This window comes from Coffea arabica, chromosome 9e (assembly GCF_036785885.1).
Source record: "Coffea arabica cultivar ET-39 chromosome 9e, Coffea Arabica ET-39 HiFi, whole genome shotgun sequence".
NCBI lineage: Eukaryota > Viridiplantae > Streptophyta > Magnoliopsida > Gentianales > Rubiaceae > Coffea > Coffea arabica.
The window spans coordinates 7,752,226-7,770,993 of NC_092327.1; positions in this window are offsets into that span (position 1 = coordinate 7,752,226).

The following is an 18,768-nucleotide window of genomic DNA, read 5'->3' on the forward strand; positions in this document are numbered from 1 at the left end:
TTTTCTTGCATATCATGCGTGCTGGCATGTGAGTGTGCCTTGTTTGCTATATTTCTTGACTTCATGACTTGTATTTTGGTTGAACGTGTTAAGCGCTTATAATGATTTCCAAAACGAGTTTTCGAGGCGAGTGTGTACTTTATCGCACTCGACCTCGATAAATGTGAAATTTTCGATTGAAATGTTACTTGCGCATGAATGTAAGACTTTTGGGCTGAACTGGCCATTGCCCCTTGTTACCGGTCGTCTTGAGCCAGAAGCGGACTCGGTCAGGCGATTAGGAACTTGGGTGAACGTTTGGTATACTCGAGTATTACCTATGTAGGTTGGTGGAGCCTGGCCAAAAGCCAGGGACGGGGTGAATGAAATGAAATGAATGACCAAATGAGCGAGGAAATGTCAGGAGAATGAATGTATCCTTTCATGAATGTTACTATCGCTTTCCATTGTAAATGTTTCTTGAATTATTGCTAATCCATATTTACTGTTTTGCAAATGTTGTAGTGGTTTCCGGATTTATCATTTGATTTACGACATCATTGCTATATGACATCATTGAAATGAACTATTGTGAAACCGATTTGATTAATGATTTTCTGGTTACTCGCTGAGCTTTTAGCTCACCCCAAAAACTATTTTATTCCCCTCCACAGGGCTCGTGGCGAAAGAAGGACTTGTTGTGCTTATACACGTGAATGGATGGCCTAAACTTTGTACAATTTTGGATTTGGAATTATTTTATGTATATTTGGGATTAGTTTCCGCTGCATTTGAGACATGTAATTATTGGAGACGGATGTGTATTTGTGGACCATTTGATGTATATTTGAGATTTGTATTGTAATATATTTGAGGATTGTAGTGAGCGACTGAGTCCCGGCGAGAGCTGGGCAGGCGGCCCGCCGAACCCTCTGGTTCGCCTTAGGGGGAGGTGGGGCCGTCACAGTTGGTATCAGAGCTTAGGCTTCAGATCTCTGTAGTGTATCCTAGGCTTGAAGTTTAGGATGCCGGACTGTGGGTTTGATTTGACTCTTGAGAGATTTGTGCAGGAAGTCTTGACTTGATTGGTACAAGAGGGAATGTCGAGGACGACATTCTTTTAAGGAGGGGAGATTGTGACGCCCCGAAAAAAAAATGAGTTTGAGAACCCGGAAATTTTCTAATTTTCTAGGGTTTATTTTTTTTAACGCCCGCCTTTTCTACATTTTCTTGATTAGAAAAAATTCCCCAAATAAAGTTTATGAGCAAAAATAGTTTTAAAATGATTTTTCTAGTATCGGTTAGTTTTTGAGAAATTAAAAGCGTATTTTGGACGTGGGACCCGCAAGTGCGGTAAATGCATTATATTTTTGACAACTTGTTGGAATTTTGTATTAAGTGATATTATTTTACAATGTGTTTAGATATTTGTATTGGAGAGACAAAAAGATAAGATTAAAACCCTAAAGGACCATTTGTCACAAAACCATTGGACCTTGACTTTGACTTGGACTTGTCTTAACCTTTACTAAACCAAATTTTGACCCAATTTCTTTCCATTTTATTGTCTTGGCCGACTCTCTCTCTCTCCAAGAAAAGAAAAGAAAGCTCTCAACTTGTTTCTTCAATTTCTTGCTCAAATCTAGCAAATCAACCGTTTAAACTTCCAATTTCTCCATAAAAACCCTTAGTTTAGTGGTTGTGAGGTTGGTTGTGAAGTGGTTTGGAAGAAAATGGTGCTAAGTTGCTTCCTTTCTTGAGGTTTCAAGGTGAGTGACTTATGAATTCCTTCTTTGGTCTTTCTAATGTCAAATTAATGGTTTGTATTGGTTAAAGATGTGATTTTATGGAGGATTAGCACTTGAATGCATGAAATTCCAGATTAGGGTTTTGAATTTCCCCAATTCTGCCTGGCACTGTTCATCATAGTTAGAGGCCGAATTGGCCTTAGCACAAAACATAAAAGTTGTAAATAATGATGTTTTATAGTTGCCTGTAAATTTTCAGCTCAATCCGAGTTCGGTAGCCTGTGAAAGGACCAAAATACCCCTGCTGCCCTGTTTCTGTCCGAACCTGGAAATCAGCTTTGGTAATTGGTTAGTTTGACTGGGAATACTATTGATTTGGTTGTTGATGTCTTCTTAAGAATTCTAACCTTGTATCTTAGCTTTTAAATGGCTTTGGAATTACTTGATTTGGAGTTGTGTGTTCTGAGTTATGACTGAATGAATCAGAACTGCCACAGTGAGCTTCGAACTAGAAAATCTGGGGTTGTTTTGGTAAATATGACCTAGTTAGGGTGAGAACTGGACTGAGTGGTCTTCATGAAAGTTGTATGGAATGATAATTTAGAGGTGCCTGCAAAATTTCAGGTCATTTGGAGTGGTGTAGAGTGAGATATGTCGATTTTACTGTTGCTGTTCTGGGTTGATCAGAATGCGAAAACTGCACTTGTAATTGGCCATTTTGACTGGAATTTCTTTGGATTTGAATGTTGGTGTCTTCTTATGAAATGTAGCTTGAGGTCGTAGCTACCGCATGCCTTTGGAATCAATGCATTTGGACCTGTATAGACTGAGTTGGACTAATTACAGCATGGTGTGATTTGTAAACCTGCAATTACGGTTCTGGGTTGGTATTCTGCATTTTTGACCTGTTTGCACTCAAAACTGGGTTGAGTGACCTTCTGTAATGTTGTAGCCCTATCTCCTAGCTTCGAAACGGTGTATCTTTCACCTTCATCCGACAATCGTAGCGCCTTTGGTACCATTACCGCAAAATGACGTCAAAACTGTTTTTCTGGTTTTGAGCTTAACCTTCATTTCCGGACTTTTTCCTAGCTTGACTTGTACTAGTACTACTTGGAGCTTGTTGAATAGCTATTAGATGAACTTGTTGTTGTGTGTGTACCTTTGGGACTGGCTGAAGAAATAATGAAGCCATGATGGCTGGGAAAGTAAGCAAATTCAGGGGAAGTGCTGTCCGAAGTTTTAAAGGACTTGTTTGCATTGAGTTTGTGATCTAAGACTTGGATTTGAGCAAGGCAATGTTATATGATGGATGATTTCTGAGCCATGGAGGTGAGTGACCTCCAACTACTTCTAAAGTTATTTATGAACCGTTTCTTACATTATATACTTTTGAACTGTTTCCAAAGTTACTTTTGAAATGTTTTCTTGCATATCATGCGTGCTGGCATGTGAGTGTGCCTTGTTTGCTATATTTCTTGACTTCATGACTTGTATTTTGGTTGAACGTGTTAAGCGCTTATAATGATTTCCAAAACGAGTTTTCGAGGCGAGTGTGTACTTTATCGCACTCGACCTCGATAAATGTGAAATTTTCGATTGAAATGTTACTTGCGCATGAATGTAAGCCTTTTGGGCTGAACTGGCCATTGCCCCTTGTTACCGGTCGTCTTGAGCCAGAAGCGGACTCGGTCAGGCGATTAGGAACTTGGGTGAACGTTTGGTATACTCGAGTATTACCTATGTAGGTTGGTGGAGCCTGGCCAAAAGCCAGGGACGGGGTGAATGAAATGAAATGAATGACCAAATGAGCGAGGAAATGTCAGGAGAATGAATGTATCCTTTCATGAATGTTACTATCGCTTTCCATTGTAAATGTTTCTTGAATTATTGCTAATCCATATTTACTGTTTTGCAAATGTTGTAGTGGTTTCCGGATTTATCATTTGATTTACGACATCATTGCTATATGACATCATTGAAATGAACTATTGTGAAACCGATTTGATTAATGATTTTCTGGTTACTCGCTGAGCTTTTAGCTCACCCCAAAAACTATTTTATTCCCCTCCACAGGGCTCGTGGCGAAAGAAGGACTTGTTGTGCTTATACACGTGAATGGATGGCCTAAACTTTGTACAATTTTGGATTTGGAATTATTTTATGTATATTTGGGATTAGTTTCCGCTGCATTTGAGACATGTAATTATTGGAGACGGATGTGTATTTGTGGACCATTTGATGTATATTTGAGATTTGTATTGTAATATATTTGAGGATTGTAGTGAGCGACTGAGTCCCGGCGAGAGCTGGGCAGGCGGCCCGCCGAACCCTCTGGTTCGCCTTAGGGGGAGGTGGGGCCGTCACAGTTGGTATCAGAGCTTAGGCTTCAGATCTCTGTAGTGTATCCTAGGCTTGAAGTTTAGGATGCCGGACTGTGGGTTTGATTTGACTCTTGAGAGATTTGTGCAGGAAGTCTTGACTTGATTGGTACAAGAGGGAATGTCGAGGACGACATTCTTTTAAGGAGGGGAGATTGTGACGCCCCGAAAAAAAAATGAGTTTGAGAACCCGGAAATTTTCTAATTTTCTAGGGTTTATTTTTTTTAACGCCCGCCTTTTCTACATTTTCTTGATTAGAAAAAATTCCCCAAATAAAGTTTATGAGCAAAAATAGTTTTAAAATGATTTTTCTAGTATCGGTTAGTTTTTGAGAAATTAAAAGCGTATTTTGGACGTGGGACCCGCAAGTGCGGTAAATGCATTATATTTTTGACAACTTGTTGGAATTTTGTATTAAGTGATATTATTTTACAATGTGTTTAGATATTTGTATTGGAGAGACAAAAAGATAAGATTAAAACCCTAAAGGACCATTTGTCACAAAACCATTGGACCTTGACTTTGACTTGGACTTGTCTTAACCTTTACTAAACCAAATTTTGACCCAATTTCTTTCCATTTTATTGTCTTGGCCGACTCTCTCTCTCTCTCCAAGAAAAGAAAAGAAAGCTCTCAACTTGTTTCTTCAATTTCTTGCTCAAATCTAGCAAATCAACCGTTTAAACTTCCAATTTCTCCATAAAAACCCTTAGTTTAGTGGTTGTGAGGTTGGTTGTGAAGTGGTTTGGAAGAAAATGGTGCTAAGTTGCTTCCTTTCTTGAGGTTTCAAGGTGAGTGACTTATGAATTCCTTCTTTGGTCTTTCTAATGTCAAATTAATGGTTTGTATTGGTTAAAGATGTGATTTTATGGAGGATTAGCACTTGAATGCATGAAATTCCAGATTAGGGTTTTGAATTTCCCCAATTCTGCCTGGCACTGTTCATCATAGTTAGAGGCCGAATTGGCCTTAGCACAAAACATAAAAGTTGTAAATAATGATGTTTTATAGTTGCCTGTAAATTTTCAGCTCAATCCGAGTTCGGTAGCCTGTGAAAGGACCAAAATACCCCTGCTGCCCTGTTTCTGTCCGAACCTGGAAATCAGCTTTGGTAATTGGTTAGTTTGACTGGGAATACTATTGATTTGGTTGTTGATGTCTTCTTAAGAATTCTAACCTTGTATCTTAGCTTTTAAATGGCTTTGGAATTACTTGATTTGGAGTTGTGTGTTCTGAGTTATGACTGAATGAATCAGAACTGCCACAGTGAGCTTCGAACTAGAAAATCTGGGGTTGTTTTGGTAAATATGACCTAGTTAGGGTGAGAACTGGACTGAGTGGTCTTCATGAAAGTTGTATGGAATGATAATTTAGAGGTGCCTGCAAAATTTCAGGTCATTTGGAGTGGTGTAGAGTGAGATATGTCGATTTTACTGTTGCTGTTCTGGGTTGATCAGAATGCGAAAACTGCACTTGTAATTGGCCATTTTGACTGGAATTTCTTTGGATTTGAATGTTGGTGTCTTCTTATGAAATGTAGCTTGAGGTCGTAGCTACCGCATGCCTTTGGAATCAATGCATTTGGACCTGTATAGACTGAGTTGGACTAATTACAGCATGGTGTGATTTGTAAACCTGCAATTACGGTTCTGGGTTGGTATTCTGCATTTTTGACCTGTTTGCACTCAAAACTGGGTTGAGTGACCTTCTGTAATGTTGTAGCCCTATCTCCTAGCTTCGAAACGGTGTATCTTTCACCTTCATCCGACAATCGTAGCGCCTTTGGTACCATTACCGCAAAATGACGTCAAAACTGTTTTTCTGGTTTTGAGCTTAACCTTCATTTCCGGACTTTTTCCTAGCTTGACTTGTACTAGTACTACTTGGAGCTTGTTGAATAGCTATTAGATGAACTTGTTGTTGTGTGTGTACCTTTGGGACTGGCTGAAGAAATAATGAAGCCATGATGGCTGGGAAAGTAAGCAAATTCAGGGGAAGTGCTGTCCGAAGTTTTAAAGGACTTGTTTGCATTGAGTTTGTGATCTAAGACTTGGATTTGAGCAAGGCAATGTTATATGATGGATGATTTCTGAGCCATGGAGGTGAGTGACCTCCAACTACTTCTAAAGTTATTTATGAACCGTTTCTTACATTATATACTTTTGAACTGTTTCCAAAGTTACTTTTGAAATGTTTTCTTGCATATCATGCGTGCTGGCATGTGAGTGTGCCTTGTTTGCTATATTTCTTGACTTCATGACTTGTATTTTGGTTGAACGTGTTAAGCGCTTATAATGATTTCCAAAACGAGTTTTCGAGGCGAGTGTGTACTTTATCGCACTCGACCTCGATAAATGTGAAATTTTCGATTGAAATGTTACTTGCGCATGAATGTAAGCCTTTTGGGCTGAACTGGCCATTGCCCCTTGTTACCGGTCGTCTTGAGCCAGAAGCGGACTCGGTCAGGCGATTAGGAACTTGGGTGAACGTTTGGTATACTCGAGTATTACCTATGTAGGTTGGTGGAGCCTGGCCAAAAGCCAGGGACGGGGTGAATGAAATGAAATGAATGACCAAATGAGCGAGGAAATGTCAGGAGAATGAATGTATCCTTTCATGAATGTTACTATCGCTTTCCATTGTAAATGTTTCTTGAATTATTGCTAATCCATATTTACTGTTTTGCAAATGTTGTAGTGGTTTCCGGATTTATCATTTGATTTACGACATCATTGCTATATGACATCATTGAAATGAACTATTGTGAAACCGATTTGATTAATGATTTTCTGGTTACTCGCTGAGCTTTTAGCTCACCCCAAAAACTATTTTATTCCCCTCCACAGGGCTCGTGGCGAAAGAAGGACTTGTTGTGCTTATACACGTGAATGGATGGCCTAAACTTTGTACAATTTTGGATTTGGAATTATTTTATGTATATTTGGGATTAGTTTCCGCTGCATTTGAGACATGTAATTATTGGAGACGGATGTGTATTTGTGGACCATTTGATGTATATTTGAGATTTGTATTGTAATATATTTGAGGATTGTAGTGAGCGACTGAGTCCCGGCGAGAGCTGGGCAGGCGGCCCGCCGAACCCTCTGGTTCGCCTTAGGGGGAGGTGGGGCCGTCACAGTTGGTATCAGAGCTTAGGCTTCAGATCTCTGTAGTGTATCCTAGGCTTGAAGTTTAGGATGCCGGACTGTGGGTTTGATTTGACTCTTGAGAGATTTGTGCAGGAAGTCTTGACTTGATTGGTACAAGAGGGAATGTCGAGGACGACATTCTTTTAAGGAGGGGAGATTGTGACGCCCCGAAAAAAAAATGAGTTTGAGAACCCGGAAATTTTCTAATTTTCTAGGGTTTATTTTTTTTAACGCCCGCCTTTTCTACATTTTCTTGATTAGAAAAAATTCCCCAAATAAAGTTTATGAGCAAAAATAGTTTTAAAATGATTTTTCTAGTATCGGTTAGTTTTTGAGAAATTAAAAGCGTATTTTGGACGTGGGACCCGCAAGTGCGGTAAATGCATTATATTTTTGACAACTTGTTGGAATTTTGTATTAAGTGATATTATTTTACAATGTGTTTAGATATTTGTATTGGAGAGACAAAAAGATAAGATTAAAACCCTAAAGGACCATTTGTCACAAAACCATTGGACCTTGACTTTGACTTGGACTTGTCTTAACCTTTACTAAACCAAATTTTGACCCAATTTCTTTCCATTTTATTGTCTTGGCCGACTCTCTCTCTCTCTCCAAGAAAAGAAAAGAAAGCTCTCAACTTGTTTCTTCAATTTCTTGCTCAAATCTAGCAAATCAACCGTTTAAACTTCCAATTTCTCCATAAAAACCCTTAGTTTAGTGGTTGTGAGGTTGGTTGTGAAGTGGTTTGGAAGAAAATGGTGCTAAGTTGCTTCCTTTCTTGAGGTTTCAAGGTGAGTGACTTATGAATTCCTTCTTTGGTCTTTCTAATGTCAAATTAATGGTTTGTATTGGTTAAAGATGTGATTTTATGGAGGATTAGCACTTGAATGCATGAAATTCCAGATTAGGGTTTTGAATTTCCCCAATTCTGCCTGGCACTGTTCATCATAGTTAGAGGCCGAATTGGCCTTAGCACAAAACATAAAAGTTGTAAATAATGATGTTTTATAGTTGCCTGTAAATTTTCAGCTCAATCCGAGTTCGGTAGCCTGTGAAAGGACCAAAATACCCCTGCTGCCCTGTTTCTGTCCGAACCTGGAAATCAGCTTTGGTAATTGGTTAGTTTGACTGGGAATACTATTGATTTGGTTGTTGATGTCTTCTTAAGAATTCTAACCTTGTATCTTAGCTTTTAAATGGCTTTGGAATTACTTGATTTGGAGTTGTGTGTTCTGAGTTATGACTGAATGAATCAGAACTGCCACAGTGAGCTTCGAACTAGAAAATCTGGGGTTGTTTTGGTAAATATGACCTAGTTAGGGTGAGAACTGGACTGAGTGGTCTTCATGAAAGTTGTATGGAATGATAATTTAGAGGTGCCTGCAAAATTTCAGGTCATTTGGAGTGGTGTAGAGTGAGATATGTCGATTTTACTGTTGCTGTTCTGGGTTGATCAGAATGCGAAAACTGCACTTGTAATTGGCCATTTTGACTGGAATTTCTTTGGATTTGAATGTTGGTGTCTTCTTATGAAATGTAGCTTGAGGTCGTAGCTACCGCATGCCTTTGGAATCAATGCATTTGGACCTGTATAGACTGAGTTGGACTAATTACAGCATGGTGTGATTTGTAAACCTGCAATTACGGTTCTGGGTTGGTATTCTGCATTTTTGACCTGTTTGCACTCAAAACTGGGTTGAGTGACCTTCTGTAATGTTGTAGCCCTATCTCCTAGCTTCGAAACGGTGTATCTTTCACCTTCATCCGACAATCGTAGCGCCTTTGGTACCATTACCGCAAAATGACGTCAAAACTGTTTTTCTGGTTTTGAGCTTAACCTTCATTTCCGGACTTTTTCCTAGCTTGACTTGTACTAGTACTACTTGGAGCTTGTTGAATAGCTATTAGATGAACTTGTTGTTGTGTGTGTACCTTTGGGACTGGCTGAAGAAATAATGAAGCCATGATGGCTGGGAAAGTAAGCAAATTCAGGGGAAGTGCTGTCCGAAGTTTTAAAGGACTTGTTTGCATTGAGTTTGTGATCTAAGACTTGGATTTGAGCAAGGCAATGTTATATGATGGATGATTTCTGAGCCATGGAGGTGAGTGACCTCCAACTACTTCTAAAGTTATTTATGAACCGTTTCTTACATTATATACTTTTGAACTGTTTCCAAAGTTACTTTTGAAATGTTTTCTTGCATATCATGCGTGCTGGCATGTGAGTGTGCCTTGTTTGCTATATTTCTTGACTTCATGACTTGTATTTTGGTTGAACGTGTTAAGCGCTTATAATGATTTCCAAAACGAGTTTTCGAGGCGAGTGTGTACTTTATCGCACTCGACCTCGATAAATGTGAAATTTTCGATTGAAATGTTACTTGCGCATGAATGTAAGCCTTTTGGGCTGAACTGGCCATTGCCCCTTGTTACCGGTCGTCTTGAGCCAGAAGCGGACTCGGTCAGGCGATTAGGAACTTGGGTGAACGTTTGGTATACTCGAGTATTACCTATGTAGGTTGGTGGAGCCTGGCCAAAAGCCAGGGACGGGGTGAATGAAATGAAATGAATGACCAAATGAGCGAGGAAATGTCAGGAGAATGAATGTATCCTTTCATGAATGTTACTATCGCTTTCCATTGTAAATGTTTCTTGAATTATTGCTAATCCATATTTACTGTTTTGCAAATGTTGTAGTGGTTTCCGGATTTATCATTTGATTTACGACATCATTGCTATATGACATCATTGAAATGAACTATTGTGAAACCGATTTGATTAATGATTTTCTGGTTACTCGCTGAGCTTTTAGCTCACCCCAAAAACTATTTTATTCCCCTCCACAGGGCTCGTGGCGAAAGAAGGACTTGTTGTGCTTATACACGTGAATGGATGGCCTAAACTTTGTACAATTTTGGATTTGGAATTATTTTATGTATATTTGGGATTAGTTTCCGCTGCATTTGAGACATGTAATTATTGGAGACGGATGTGTATTTGTGGACCATTTGATGTATATTTGAGATTTGTATTGTAATATATTTGAGGATTGTAGTGAGCGACTGAGTCCCGGCGAGAGCTGGGCAGGCGGCCCGCCGAACCCTCTGGTTCGCCTTAGGGGGAGGTGGGGCCGTCACAGTTGGTATCAGAGCTTAGGCTTCAGATCTCTGTAGTGTATCCTAGGCTTGAAGTTTAGGATGCCGGACTGTGGGTTTGATTTGACTCTTGAGAGATTTGTGCAGGAAGTCTTGACTTGATTGGTACAAGAGGGAATGTCGAGGACGACATTCTTTTAAGGAGGGGAGATTGTGACGCCCCGAAAAAAAAATGAGTTTGAGAACCCGGAAATTTTCTAATTTTCTAGGGTTTATTTTTTTTAACGCCCGCCTTTTCTACATTTTCTTGATTAGAAAAAATTCCCCAAATAAAGTTTATGAGCAAAAATAGTTTTAAAATGATTTTTCTAGTATCGGTTAGTTTTTGAGAAATTAAAAGCGTATTTTGGACGTGGGACCCGCAAGTGCGGTAAATGCATTATATTTTTGACAACTTGTTGGAATTTTGTATTAAGTGATATTATTTTACAATGTGTTTAGATATTTGTATTGGAGAGACAAAAAGATAAGATTAAAACCCTAAAGGACCATTTGTCACAAAACCATTGGACCTTGACTTTGACTTGGACTTGTCTTAACCTTTACTAAACCAAATTTTGACCCAATTTCTTTCCATTTTATTGTCTTGGCCGACTCTCTCTCTCTCCAAGAAAAGAAAAGAAAGCTCTCAACTTGTTTCTTCAATTTCTTGCTCAAATCTAGCAAATCAACCGTTTAAACTTCCAATTTCTCCATAAAAACCCTTAGTTTAGTGGTTGTGAGGTTGGTTGTGAAGTGGTTTGGAAGAAAATGGTGCTAAGTTGCTTCCTTTCTTGAGGTTTCAAGGTGAGTGACTTATGAATTCCTTCTTTGGTCTTTCTAATGTCAAATTAATGGTTTGTATTGGTTAAAGATGTGATTTTATGGAGGATTAGCACTTGAATGCATGAAATTCCAGATTAGGGTTTTGAATTTCCCCAATTCTGCCTGGCACTGTTCATCATAGTTAGAGGCCGAATTGGCCTTAGCACAAAACATAAAAGTTGTAAATAATGATGTTTTATAGTTGCCTGTAAATTTTCAGCTCAATCCGAGTTCGGTAGCCTGTGAAAGGACCAAAATACCCCTGCTGCCCTGTTTCTGTCCGAACCTGGAAATCAGCTTTGGTAATTGGTTAGTTTGACTGGGAATACTATTGATTTGGTTGTTGATGTCTTCTTAAGAATTCTAACCTTGTATCTTAGCTTTTAAATGGCTTTGGAATTACTTGATTTGGAGTTGTGTGTTCTGAGTTATGACTGAATGAATCAGAACTGCCACAGTGAGCTTCGAACTAGAAAATCTGGGGTTGTTTTGGTAAATATGACCTAGTTAGGGTGAGAACTGGACTGAGTGGTCTTCATGAAAGTTGTATGGAATGATAATTTAGAGGTGCCTGCAAAATTTCAGGTCATTTGGAGTGGTGTAGAGTGAGATATGTCGATTTTACTGTTGCTGTTCTGGGTTGATCAGAATGCGAAAACTGCACTTGTAATTGGCCATTTTGACTGGAATTTCTTTGGATTTGAATGTTGGTGTCTTCTTATGAAATGTAGCTTGAGGTCGTAGCTACCGCATGCCTTTGGAATCAATGCATTTGGACCTGTATAGACTGAGTTGGACTAATTACAGCATGGTGTGATTTGTAAACCTGCAATTACGGTTCTGGGTTGGTATTCTGCATTTTTGACCTGTTTGCACTCAAAACTGGGTTGAGTGACCTTCTGTAATGTTGTAGCCCTATCTCCTAGCTTCGAAACGGTGTATCTTTCACCTTCATCCGACAATCGTAGCGCCTTTGGTACCATTACCGCAAAATGACGTCAAAACTGTTTTTCTGGTTTTGAGCTTAACCTTCATTTCCGGACTTTTTCCTAGCTTGACTTGTACTAGTACTACTTGGAGCTTGTTGAATAGCTATTAGATGAACTTGTTGTTGTGTGTGTACCTTTGGGACTGGCTGAAGAAATAATGAAGCCATGATGGCTGGGAAAGTAAGCAAATTCAGGGGAAGTGCTGTCCGAAGTTTTAAAGGACTTGTTTGCATTGAGTTTGTGATCTAAGACTTGGATTTGAGCAAGGCAATGTTATATGATGGATGATTTCTGAGCCATGGAGGTGAGTGACCTCCAACTACTTCTAAAGTTATTTATGAACCGTTTCTTACATTATATACTTTTGAACTGTTTCCAAAGTTACTTTTGAAATGTTTTCTTGCATATCATGCGTGCTGGCATGTGAGTGTGCCTTGTTTGCTATATTTCTTGACTTCATGACTTGTATTTTGGTTGAACGTGTTAAGCGCTTATAATGATTTCCAAAACGAGTTTTCGAGGCGAGTGTGTACTTTATCGCACTCGACCTCGATAAATGTGAAATTTTCGATTGAAATGTTACTTGCGCATGAATGTAAGCCTTTTGGGCTGAACTGGCCATTGCCCCTTGTTACCGGTCGTCTTGAGCCAGAAGCGGACTCGGTCAGGCGATTAGGAACTTGGGTGAACGTTTGGTATACTCGAGTATTACCTATGTAGGTTGGTGGAGCCTGGCCAAAAGCCAGGGACGGGGTGAATGAAATGAAATGAATGACCAAATGAGCGAGGAAATGTCAGGAGAATGAATGTATCCTTTCATGAATGTTACTATCGCTTTCCATTGTAAATGTTTCTTGAATTATTGCTAATCCATATTTACTGTTTTGCAAATGTTGTAGTGGTTTCCGGATTTATCATTTGATTTACGACATCATTGCTATATGACATCATTGAAATGAACTATTGTGAAACCGATTTGATTAATGATTTTCTGGTTACTCGCTGAGCTTTTAGCTCACCCCAAAAACTATTTTATTCCCCTCCACAGGGCTCGTGGCGAAAGAAGGACTTGTTGTGCTTATACACGTGAATGGATGGCCTAAACTTTGTACAATTTTGGATTTGGAATTATTTTATGTATATTTGGGATTAGTTTCCGCTGCATTTGAGACATGTAATTATTGGAGACGGATGTGTATTTGTGGACCATTTGATGTATATTTGAGATTTGTATTGTAATATATTTGAGGATTGTAGTGAGCGACTGAGTCCCGGCGAGAGCTGGGCAGGCGGCCCGCCGAACCCTCTGGTTCGCCTTAGGGGGAGGTGGGGCCGTCACAGTTGGTATCAGAGCTTAGGCTTCAGATCTCTGTAGTGTATCCTAGGCTTGAAGTTTAGGATGCCGGACTGTGGGTTTGATTTGACTCTTGAGAGATTTGTGCAGGAAGTCTTGACTTGATTGGTACAAGAGGGAATGTCGAGGACGACATTCTTTTAAGGAGGGGAGATTGTGACGCCCCGAAAAAAAAATGAGTTTGAGAACCCGGAAATTTTCTAATTTTCTAGGGTTTATTTTTTTTAACGCCCGCCTTTTCTACATTTTCTTGATTAGAAAAAATTCCCCAAATAAAGTTTATGAGCAAAAATAGTTTTAAAATGATTTTTCTAGTATCGGTTAGTTTTTGAGAAATTAAAAGCGTATTTTGGACGTGGGACCCGCAAGTGCGGTAAATGCATTATATTTTTGACAACTTGTTGGAATTTTGTATTAAGTGATATTATTTTACAATGTGTTTAGATATTTGTATTGGAGAGACAAAAAGATAAGATTAAAACCCTAAAGGACCATTTGTCACAAAACCATTGGACCTTGACTTTGACTTGGACTTGTCTTAACCTTTACTAAACCAAATTTTGACCCAATTTCTTTCCATTTTATTGTCTTGGCCGACTCTCTCTCTCTCCAAGAAAAGAAAAGAAAGCTCTCAACTTGTTTCTTCAATTTCTTGCTCAAATCTAGCAAATCAACCGTTTAAACTTCCAATTTCTCCATAAAAACCCTTAGTTTAGTGGTTGTGAGGTTGGTTGTGAAGTGGTTTGGAAGAAAATGGTGCTAAGTTGCTTCCTTTCTTGAGGTTTCAAGGTGAGTGACTTATGAATTCCTTCTTTGGTCTTTCTAATGTCAAATTAATGGTTTGTATTGGTTAAAGATGTGATTTTATGGAGGATTAGCACTTGAATGCATGAAATTCCAGATTAGGGTTTTGAATTTCCCCAATTCTGCCTGGCACTGTTCATCATAGTTAGAGGCCGAATTGGCCTTAGCACAAAACATAAAAGTTGTAAATAATGATGTTTTATAGTTGCCTGTAAATTTTCAGCTCAATCCGAGTTCGGTAGCCTGTGAAAGGACCAAAATACCCCTGCTGCCCTGTTTCTGTCCGAACCTGGAAATCAGCTTTGGTAATTGGTTAGTTTGACTGGGAATACTATTGATTTGGTTGTTGATGTCTTCTTAAGAATTCTAACCTTGTATCTTAGCTTTTAAATGGCTTTGGAATTACTTGATTTGGAGTTGTGTGTTCTGAGTTATGACTGAATGAATCAGAACTGCCACAGTGAGCTTCGAACTAGAAAATCTGGGGTTGTTTTGGTAAATATGACCTAGTTAGGGTGAGAACTGGACTGAGTGGTCTTCATGAAAGTTGTATGGAATGATAATTTAGAGGTGCCTGCAAAATTTCAGGTCATTTGGAGTGGTGTAGAGTGAGATATGTCGATTTTACTGTTGCTGTTCTGGGTTGATCAGAATGCGAAAACTGCACTTGTAATTGGCCATTTTGACTGGAATTTCTTTGGATTTGAATGTTGGTGTCTTCTTATGAAATGTAGCTTGAGGTCGTAGCTACCGCATGCCTTTGGAATCAATGCATTTGGACCTGTATAGACTGAGTTGGACTAATTACAGCATGGTGTGATTTGTAAACCTGCAATTACGGTTCTGGGTTGGTATTCTGCATTTTTGACCTGTTTGCACTCAAAACTGGGTTGAGTGACCTTCTGTAATGTTGTAGCCCTATCTCCTAGCTTCGAAACGGTGTATCTTTCACCTTCATCCGACAATCGTAGCGCCTTTGGTACCATTACCGCAAAATGACGTCAAAACTGTTTTTCTGGTTTTGAGCTTAACCTTCATTTCCGGACTTTTTCCTAGCTTGACTTGTACTAGTACTACTTGGAGCTTGTTGAATAGCTATTAGATGAACTTGTTGTTGTGTGTGTACCTTTGGGACTGGCTGAAGAAATAATGAAGCCATGATGGCTGGGAAAGTAAGCAAATTCAGGGGAAGTGCTGTCCGAAGTTTTAAAGGACTTGTTTGCATTGAGTTTGTGATCTAAGACTTGGATTTGAGCAAGGCAATGTTATATGATGGATGATTTCTGAGCCATGGAGGTGAGTGACCTCCAACTACTTCTAAAGTTATTTATGAACCGTTTCTTACATTATATACTTTTGAACTGTTTCCAAAGTTACTTTTGAAATGTTTTCTTGCATATCATGCGTGCTGGCATGTGAGTGTGCCTTGTTTGCTATATTTCTTGACTTCATGACTTGTATTTTGGTTGAACGTGTTAAGCGCTTATAATGATTTCCAAAACGAGTTTTCGAGGCGAGTGTGTACTTTATCGCACTCGACCTCGATAAATGTGAAATTTTCGATTGAAATGTTACTTGCGCATGAATGTAAGCCTTTTGGGCTGAACTGGCCATTGCCCCTTGTTACCGGTCGTCTTGAGCCAGAAGCGGACTCGGTCAGGCGATTAGGAACTTGGGTGAACGTTTGGTATACTCGAGTATTACCTATGTAGGTTGGTGGAGCCTGGCCAAAAGCCAGGGACGGGGTGAATGAAATGAAATGAATGACCAAATGAGCGAGGAAATGTCAGGAGAATGAATGTATCCTTTCATGAATGTTACTATCGCTTTCCATTGTAAATGTTTCTTGAATTATTGCTAATCCATATTTACTGTTTTGCAAATGTTGTAGTGGTTTCCGGATTTATCATTTGATTTACGACATCATTGCTATATGACATCATTGAAATGAACTATTGTGAAACCGATTTGATTAATGATTTTCTGGTTACTCGCTGAGCTTTTAGCTCACCCCAAAAACTATTTTATTCCCCTCCACAGGGCTCGTGGCGAAAGAAGGACTTGTTGTGCTTATACACGTGAATGGATGGCCTAAACTTTGTACAATTTTGGATTTGGAATTATTTTATGTATATTTGGGATTAGTTTCCGCTGCATTTGAGACATGTAATTATTGGAGACGGATGTGTATTTGTGGACCATTTGATGTATATTTGAGATTTGTATTGTAATATATTTGAGGATTGTAGTGAGCGACTGAGTCCCGGCGAGAGCTGGGCAGGCGGCCCGCCGAACCCTCTGGTTCGCCTTAGGGGGAGGTGGGGCCGTCACAGTTGGTATCAGAGCTTAGGCTTCAGATCTCTGTAGTGTATCCTAGGCTTGAAGTTTAGGATGCCGGACTGTGGGTTTGATTTGACTCTTGAGAGATTTGTGCAGGAAGTCTTGACTTGATTGGTACAAGAGGGAATGTCGAGGACGACATTCTTTTAAGGAGGGGAGATTGTGACGCCCCGAAAAAAAAATGAGTTTGAGAACCCGGAAATTTTCTAATTTTCTAGGGTTTATTTTTTTTAACGCCCGCCTTTTCTACATTTTCTTGATTAGAAAAAATTCCCCAAATAAAGTTTATGAGCAAAAATAGTTTTAAAATGATTTTTCTAGTATCGGTTAGTTTTTGAGAAATTAAAAGCGTATTTTGGACGTGGGACCCGCAAGTGCGGTAAATGCATTATATTTTTGACAACTTGTTGGAATTTTGTATTAAGTGATATTATTTTACAATGTGTTTAGATATTTGTATTGGAGAGACAAAAAGATAAGATTAAAACCCTAAAGGACCATTTGTCACAAAACCATTGGACCTTGACTTTGACTTGGACTTGTCTTAACCTTTACTAAACCAAATTTTGACCCAATTTCTTTCCATTTTATTGTCTTGGCCGACTCTCTCTCTCTCCAAGAAAAGAAAAGAAAGCTCTCAACTTGTTTCTTCAATTTCTTGCTCAAATCTAGCAAATCAACCGTTTAAACTTCCAATTTCTCCATAAAAACCCTTAGTTTAGTGGTTGTGAGGTTGGTTGTGAAGTGGTTTGGAAGAAAATGGTGCTAAGTTGCTTCCTTTCTTGAGGTTTCAAGGTGAGTGACTTATGAATTCCTTCTTTGGTCTTTCTAATGTCAAATTAATGGTTTGTATTGGTTAAAGATGTGATTTTATGGAGGATTAGCACTTGAATGCATGAAATTCCAGATTAGGGTTTTGAATTTCCCCAATTCTGCCTGGCACTGTTCATCATAGTTAGAGGCCGAATTGGCCTTAGCACAAAACATAAAAGTTGTAAATAATGATGTTTTATAGTTGCCTGTAAATTTTCAGCTCAATCCGAGTTCGGTAGCCTGTGAAAGGACCAAAATACCCCTGCTGCCCTGTTTCTGTCCGAACCTGGAAATCAGCTTTGGTAATTGGTTAGTTTGACTGGGAATACTATTGATTTGGTTGTTGATGTCTTCTTAAGAATTCTAACCTTGTATCTTAGCTTTTAAATGGCTTTGGAATTACTTGATTTGGAGTTGTGTGTTCTGAGTTATGACTGAATGAATCAGAACTGCCACAGTGAGCTTCGAACTAGAAAATCTGGGGTTGTTTTGGTAAATATGACCTAGTTAGGGTGAGAACTGGACTGAGTGGTCTTCATGAAAGTTGTATGGAATGATAATTTAGAGGTGCCTGCAAAATTTCAGGTCATTTGGAGTGGTGTAGAGTGAGATATGTCGATTTTACTGTTGCTGTTCTGGGTTGATCAGAATGCGAAAACTGCACTTGTAATTGGCCATTTTGACTGGAATTTCTTTGGATTTGAATGTTGGTGTCTTCTTATGAAATGTAGCTTGAGGTCGTAGCTACCGCATGCCTTTGGAATCAATGCATTTGGACCTGTATAGACTGAGTTGGACTAATTACAGCATGGTGTGATTTGTAAACCTGCAATTACGGTTCTGGGTTGGTATTCTGCATTTTTGACCTGTTTGCACTCAAAACTGGGTTGAGTGACCTTCTGTAATGTTGTAGCCCTATCTCCTAGCTTCGAAACGGTGTATCTTTCACCTTCATCCGACAATCGTAGCGCCTTTGGTACCATTACCGCAAAATGACGTCAAAACTGTTTTTCTGGTTTTGAGCTTAACCTTCATTTCCGGACTTTTTCCTAGCTTGACTTGTACTAGTACTACTTGGAGCTTGTTGAATAGCTATTAGATGAACTTGTTGTTGTGTGTGTACCTTTGGGACTGGCTGAAGAAATAATGAAGCCATGATGGCTGGGAAAGTAAGCAAATTCAGGGGAAGTGCTGTCCGAAGTTTTAAAGGACTTGTTTGCATTGAGTTTGTGATCTAAGACTTGGATT